This window comes from Benincasa hispida, chromosome 10 (assembly GCF_009727055.1).
Source record: "Benincasa hispida cultivar B227 chromosome 10, ASM972705v1, whole genome shotgun sequence".
NCBI lineage: Eukaryota > Viridiplantae > Streptophyta > Magnoliopsida > Cucurbitales > Cucurbitaceae > Benincasa > Benincasa hispida.
In genome coordinates this window covers 17882996-17891584 of record NC_052358.1, presented here as the reverse complement: position 1 = coordinate 17891584, position 8589 = coordinate 17882996, and positions in this window count along the sequence as shown.

The following is an 8589-nucleotide window of genomic DNA, read 5'->3' as shown; positions in this document are numbered from 1 at the left end:
CCAGGAAAAGAATCCTTCCGATCCCCATAGCTGAAGCTCTGTGCGAAGGTCAAATCTACCGGGAAAGCAAGCATGAGAAGAAAACTTTCCTCTCCACCACTTCTATACGTCGGCAAGCACGGTCTCCGTTCAGATTTGTGTCAAGATGTTGACACTCTTTCTGTATTTTTTTCTAATCTCTATTTCATCACTTGTATTCATCTTCTTTACTCTTTCATTCACACCATGTATCGAACGCTTAATCTTAGTATTAAATGTTATGATCATTACTATTATCATCTCTATGTCTATTTCCATTCATCCATAATCTATTTTCTCCATGATGTTTTCCTAATTCCCTGGGTAATTAGCAAGAATTAAGCAAGTAAATTAATTTGTGTTAAGGAAATAATTAAGTTTAGCTAAAGCATGCTCGATGGCATCTTCACCTGTGAGAGCAGAAGTGAAGATGTGATTCCGCCTATCGAGAGAAGGTTAGAAGAATGCGTTAACTAAAGCGAGAAGTACTTCCAGAGATGCTGAGGTCGAGACTGACTGTGAAGTTATACAAAGGATCGTAGTATGCGATGACAAGTCTTTATGAATGAATCAGAAAGAGAAAGAGTAATTAGTAAAAACATCGCAAGTTTGTTAATTGCGTTAAAGATGCAACTAAGGTTCCGCTTTCCCTTGGCGTATACAAGATACAAGATACATGATATATGATGCTGAGGTCGAGACTGACTGTGAAGTTATACAAAGGATCGTAGTATGCGATGACAAGTCTTTATGAATGAATCAGAAAGAGAAAGAGTAATTAGTAAAAACATCGCAAGTTTGTTAATTGCGTTAAAGATGCAACTAAGGGTTGTGGGCTTGACAACCGGCTGCATGTTTTAAAATAATCAACTCCATAGTCTTGGTTAAACCCTTGAGCAACTAACCTTGCCTTGTATCTTTCAATTTCACCACTTTGCTTAAGTTTCAAACGAAAACCCATTTGCACCATTACCTTTCGATCAGAAGGAGATGGAATAAGAGTCTAAGTTTTGGTGCACAGGAGAGCCTCATATTCTTTAACCATGGCCTTTTTCCATTGGGGATGCAAGAGAACATCTTTATAAGAGTGTGGTTTAGTTGTATCTAAATCAGAGACCATTGTCTTAAATACCCATGCCTTAGGTTTAAAAATGCCATCTTTGGACCTGGTGATCATGGGATGAGTATTCTGGACTGGGGGAGCAGAGGAGGAAGGGATAAATTTAGGGAATAAGGTGGACAGAGGAGAAGTGGATGGGAGAGAGGAAGGCATTAAGGGCGAGGACGAAGGTTGAGAGGGAGGTGAAGAAGTGAAAGCTATTGGAAGAAAGGAAGACATTGGAGCCGAGGATAAAGATTGAGAAGAAGAATATGGAGAGGAGGAAGTGGTTGGTATAATGGGTAAAGTATGAGGTGAAGAAGAAGAAGGAATCGTGTTAGAGGTGGAAATAGGAGGCAACGTATTGGGTTCAACAATGTTAGCAGGATTATGGGAAGAGTTTATCTCAATAGGAGGCAAGACAAGAAGCGAAATGGGAATAGGAATAACCAGAGGATGAAAAGAAGAATTATGAGTGACAAATACAACAGAGGAAGTGGAGGAAGAAGCAAAAGGAAAGGTAGATTCATTGAAAATAACATGTCTGGAAATATATATACGACCACTTGAAAGATCTAAGCATAAATAGCTTTGTAAGATAAGGCGTACCCAAGAAAGATACATTTACGAGACCGAAATTGAAGGTTTTTTTTTTTTTTTTTATCATTGCAGGGACGTAAAAAAGGGAAACAAGTACATTCAAAAGATTTCAAGAGTTTATAGTCTGAAATTTTATTGAACAAGACAGTATAAAGACTATTGTTGGTAAGAAGGGGTGTGGGGGTTCTATTAATTAGATTTTAGGGACATGGGAATGGGCTAATAAAGAAAGTCCAACTTCAACAACATGTCTATTTTTCGTTCAATAGTCCCATTTTGCTAGGGAGTATAAGGGCAAAAAATTCTATGAAGTATACCAGATTGTTTTAAGACAGAAGACAAGACATAGAATTCACCACCACAATCGGTTTGAATGGATTTAATCTTAGTACAGAATTGTGTTTCAACCATGGCTTTGACTTGGATGAAGGTAGGGAGAACTTCACTCTTAGTTTTAAGAGAATACAATCATGTGAATCTAGAAAAAGCACCAATAAACAAAACAAAGTAACGAACATTGTTTATTGCTAATTCAGGGGAAGATCCCCAAACATCTGAGTAGACAAGTTCAAAAGAAGAGTGAATTATAGAAGAAGAAGTATCAAAAGGTCGATGGTGGCTCTTGGCCATTTGAGAAGATTCACAAAAATGACTAAAGTTTTTATCAGAATATTTGAGATTACACTGAGATAAAACCATTTTGACTATATTAAAAGCAAGGTAGCCAAGGCGATGATGCCACAGAGACAAATCATGGACTGTAGAGGGAAGAGCCATGGGAGAATTAGAAAGATGAACACCATATGACTATTTGGAAGGCAGGCGCAACTTGTAAAGACCACCATCAAGCTTGCCTTGGAGTAAAGTTCTCTTAGATAGGCGAGCAATACTAATGAGATTATGAGACAAAGAAGGAGCATGAAGGACAGGATGCAAAAAGATAGACTGATTTGATATAACAGAAGATAAAGTAGTATTGCCAACCTGAGATATAGAAAGGGACATACCATTGCCAATAACAACCTGTTCAGCACCATAGTAAGGAGAGGTTTGCTGCATATTATTTATGTCAGGAGTCATATGATGAGTAGCTCCAGAGTCAAGAAACCAACCTTCATCGGGATGTGGAAGTTGAGGAAGGGATTGACTATCGGGCTGAGAAATTGGACATTGATTAGAATACAAAGAAGACGAGTGATTTGGAGAATTGGGTTGAGTGAAATGAGCTTGGGGGTAGGTGTGGAGGCACGGAAGGAGGGGTTATGAAGTTGATAGTAGGTAAGGGTTGTGTGACCAATTTTTGAACAAATTTGACATTGAGGTTTAGGTTGACGATTAAACTAGGGGTATTGAGAATGAGAAGGGGGGAAATGACGAGGGGGAGGGGGCCCAAAAATACCAGAACCAGTAGGAGTAGCATTATAAAAGGGCATAACACCATAGTAGAAGAAGAAGACGACTTACCAGCCAGTGGCCATTTTGGGTGACGAGAGTTGTTTGAGAGAGACATGTTTGCAATATTTGCCTGAATCAAATTTATCTGATCAACGGAAGATTGCTTTTCCAACCGCGCCTCATAAGGCAACAGAAGACTACGAACATCTGCAATAGATGGTTATGAATAGAAGTAACAAAAGGATTATACTCAGTATCCAATGCTTCAAGGATATAACCCAGATGATCACGATAGGAGCGGGTTCTTCAATGGCCAAGAATTTATCTACCACATCTTTTATTTGAAAGAGATATTGCGAGACAGAGAGTCCATCTTTCTTAATTTTTTGTAGTTGAGATCGCAAACCCATAATCCTAGTAGTAGAGAAGGACTCATACACGGTACGAAGGGACTCCCATATTTCAAAAGCAGTGTTGAAACCAACTATTTCTCCCAGCTTATCCTCATTGAGAGAAGAATAAAACCAACTTATTATAGTTCTATTACATTTCTGCCAAAAGGTAAAATAAGGGTTTGTTTGGGTCTGCTGAGGATCTAAGTATTTAGGAGGTGAAGGGAAGGTGCCATCAATGAAGCTTTCAAGGCCATGACCGATAATAAGATTGAGGAGTTGACTTTTCCAGAGAAGGTAATTATTGTCTAAAAGTTTAATGGTAAGAGATTGGGTAACATTTAAAAAGGCGATGGAGTGTGTTGAGGCTGATTAATGAACGGAAAATGAGTGGGCATTGACATGTGCATAAGAGCAGCTGGCTGTGTGGGTACCCCATTGAAGAAGGGTGGTGGTGGATAGGGTAAGCTAGATTGATTGGAGAAAAATGGGGATTGTTGTGAAAAGGGAATATGAGGAGTGGGATTTTAGACAAGTATGCGATGTGTACCTGGAAATTGAAAGGGTACAGTAGTTAGAACACTTTGAGGAGGCGGAGCATTTGTATTTTCTGGAAGTGGAATAAAAGGCGTTGTTGATATAGACGTTGTAGGAACTTCAATTTGATATTCTTCAGATGTGCTAGTACTTGACGCCATTACCAAATGAGGAAGAAGAAAGGAGCCTAGGGCTTTGATACCATGAAAAGAATAAAAATAAACTACTAAATTGATTAAAGGACTCTATAATGAGCCATGGACTATTCATTTGAATATATAGGCCTAATTGGGCCACGTGTCAATGGAATATAGGAGAAGAAATAACAGAAAAATATTTTGAAGAGTAACAACCTACACTCAACAGAAAAAACAAAATAAAATTACAGAAGATAATAAGTCTATTAGTATGTTATGTTAGGATATTGACGACCGTTTTGGATTGTTGGAATCCTTGACCGAGATTCAGAAAATTGATTGTGAAGGTGCTTCTTTGCAAGGCTATGGATGGGTAGTTAGTTTGTAGTTTTTGCATTATTTCGGGTGAATAGTGTCGGTTATTGACTGAATGTTGAAAAGACCAAATCATTACTTATTGGTTACTTCGACTTCATTTCAGTGGCTTGCTCTTGATATAGACCAAATGAGGCTTTTTGTTGAAACCACTTGAAATCAGGTATGCTTGATATGAAGTACTTGCAATATTCTTTTGCAATATTTAGTTTTCAGTATCTATTCCATGGTGTTCTTCAATGGAGTAATTTTCTAGAATAACAACTTGTTCCTGTTTCTTGCTTCCCCTTCCTTCAACATTAGGAGGTTTGTTTTATGGTAGACAATGAATGATCACGTTCATTGTTGTTGAGTGTTTTCTATCCCTCAGGACCTTGAGTTCGTTCTATCATTCCATACCATGAATATGTTGGACTGTCACATTTTTATATATATGTATGTATATATATTCGTGGGTGTCCAGGCCAACTTACGCACATCTCGACTAATCTCACGGAAAACCCTACAACATTTGGGTGTCAAGAAAACTCGTAGGATATTAAACCCCATGTAGGTGGCTAAGATTGAACCTATGACCTCTTAGCCCTTTATCAAGGGGATTGTTGGGAATATCCTAAACTCACAGTTCGTAATGTTGTTAACATATTCTATTTATCAATAAAAATGTTGTTGAGTTTTATTCAATAAATTACTATTGATATTGCATCCTTTTATGAAAATCCAATAAACGAATCCATGGCTATAACATGAATACTTTAACTTTATGTGGTGACATAAAAATGGAACAAGTTTTAGTATATAGCAAAAATGGTCTATAAGTAAACGGATGAGATTAGGTACCTTATCCTAGTGGCACTATTAGATGTGACTCATTTTGTATACTGATACAAATGATGTGATCCAAAAATCATTCATGTAGAGATATGTGAGTGGAAGCATTCTATTCAATGAGTTTGCATAAGGCCAGACCTCGAAATAGTCATTTTTCTTTATAACAACCGTTTACTGTTAAAACTGACTATGTCAAACTCAATGACTTAGAGTAACTCGATCTTAATCCTGAGCTAACTATAAACTCCTGTTTATTCGGGATTATCCTTTGATTTGCATAGGTGAGAGTAGTCCAACACTGCTCAATAAGCTCCCATTTTAGGGATAAGACCGGATAGATAGTCGGGGACATAGGTTTGCAATATGGAATTTACTCTTACTCGATTTAGGGTTAGCATATGGGTTGTTCTCTTAAGTGCTAATGCCTTGTCTTGAACGATGGGGCCCCGCCCTCTCATGAAAGAGAGGGTTATGATTTATAAGTTGGACTATAAATCAACTGTTCAATGGAGGATTAGTGGGAGCCTAAGGAGAAAGATGTATTTACAGGGGTAAAACGGTAATCTTTGACCCAGCTGTATGAATGATTGACTTACCGATTATGGTTAAAATGGATAGAAATATATCTATAGTGAGGAGAGTTCAACTATCGAGCTATAGTGGAATGTCTTGGTAGTTAACGAATAGTGATTAATTCGGTTTAAAGAGTATAACCAATTAATTACAAATCGTTGGAACTCATGATCTGTAGGTCCATAAGGTCCCTCTACTAGCTCATAATTTAGATTAGTAAACTGGGTAATCTTGGTGAGATTTGAAATTAGGGTTTAGAATTTGAAATGTTCAAATTCAATTAGAGTTTCTATTTATTGTATTCGATACAATTGAAATGTTTAATTTTATCGAAATTAAATGAAATTGGAGAATCGATTAATGTTTAAAATATGATTTAAATATTAATTGTAAAAATTAATTTCATTATAATGAAATTGGTCTTTTATTAATTTCATATTAGATATTAAATTAACAAAATTAATTAATTAGTTTTATTTAAAATTTAATTAATTGAATTAATTTATATATATAACTAATAAATCAAATAAAATTGTTTTATTTGGAAATTAGTTTTAGAAATCATTTTTGAAAACTAAATTTGAAAATTCAAAGTGGAGATTTCCAAAATCTCCATTATGGTGCAAGGCACCTTATTCATCTAATTTCATTTTCTCCATGAAGTAGGAGTTGGCCTTTATACAAGCTTTGAATTTGCATGATGAAAGCTCTATAAATTAAAGTGCTAGGCTGAATATGATTTTAAGCTTTCAAGAACTCTGCAGAAACCAAAACCCTATTCATATCTTCATAATATTCAGCTCAATTTAGTGTATCCACCACATAATCCTTGCAAGAGAATAGTAGAGAAGATCTTCGTAGTGGTCTACTTGTAGATTGAAGCACTTTTACGTGGAATTCAACTGGTGTTGAAGAGAATTCATTAAAGGTATTGTGTTCAACAAACCCTCTTCTATAATAGTTACTTTGAAGCATGTTTTAAACTCAAATTAAGTATAATTAGAGTATTTATTGATTCTGATTTTCTCTGCCGCAAGTTAATATACTCTATCAATTTGGTATCAGAGTATGATTTAAGCACTCAATTGTTGTTAATTTAAGTTTGGTGGTGTTCTTCATAAACTGTATAAAAATGATGAACGGATATAGTTTTTCAGTGTTTTGGCATTTGAATCTTTTCAATTATGTTGTTACTCTTGTAATTGGCTCTTGTTTGATGAGCCTAAATGTGTGTTTTAGTGTCTGTAATTCGTTTGGATTCATTAAAGTTGCAATTAGGATGTAATTGAAGAAAGAAGTGAAGAAGGTCGAAGTAGCAAGAATTGGAAAATCAAATTTCTGCTAGATACTCGATGCTCGATGGAATACTCGACGACATACTCGATGGTATTTCATGAAATACTCGATGCACGATGCCAATACTCAATGGTACTTAATGTGTTTACTCGATGATATTTCATGAAATACTCGATGCACGATGCTGATACTCGATGGGTTTTGCTCGATTCAAGGTGGTTTGAGCGGTCCATGAGGTTTTTGAAGCCGGTTTCGTTGTTTAATGTAATAGTTAGGCCTTTGTTTGCTTGGTAATGCCAAAACCAAAAACCATATCAGTTTTGTGTTTAATTATTTATGCATCTGATGTATGTTATAATTAAATAAATCTTGTATATGCATAAAGTATGCCATGTAAAATTAAAAAAACCCACCATAGGAAGTATGTTACATGCATTAAAGTATGTCATAAAATTGTTATAATGTATAATATGCACCTAGGGTTTCAATTGTTTTAATATAAAGGTTATGTTAAAAGTTGAATGTCTTTGATGTATGTTATGGATGTTTAGCATGTTTATTTTTGTAAGTTGTTATAAAATTGAATTAGACATTAAAATCCATAACAAAGATTAAAAAAAAAAATGCTCACTTAGGTTAACAACTTGTTTTAATAGTTAAAATAGGTCGTTATCTTATAAAATTTTGTTACAAACTCAATCAGTTCACAATCCTATCTAAGGCTAGGGGTATTTAAGTTGACCGTTTACGTAACACCTCTTACTTGGGGATTATGATTGAAATAACGAGAATTGATAACCAGTTTTATGAGCTTGTGTAAGTGGTGTGAGGTTTAAAATTAGTTTTAACCTAGACATCGTAGGTTTAAATCCAAATGTAAACGTTATACTTGGATAATAAACACATAAACTTAGGTTGTTTAAAATTAGCCGTAACAAACCTGAGTTAAAGAATACCCAATCATTTAGAACACTTCAGTGGGAGATTAACAATATATATGATATATCATTTTTAGCTTTCACGTCCTTAAGAGTTTACACCGTGAGATCTATGCTCGGCTTTGTGTCGATTTTACCTTGATTGCTCTATTCGGAAAGTGTTTTCATGGGTCAATAACAAGGTGAATGAGGGAAGTAGTTCATAGTAAGTGGGTGAAGAAAATGTGTCAACGTATCCTACAATCTCCTCCATTAGTTTGAACCGTGAGATTTCTATGTTGCGACTACTGTCGTTTTTAGGCAGCACTAGCTGGTTGTTAACAACGGCGATCCCTTCGAAGGGTTGTAACATACGATTTAGAACAACTCAAGCTTTAGAAATGAATAGGGTCTTATAG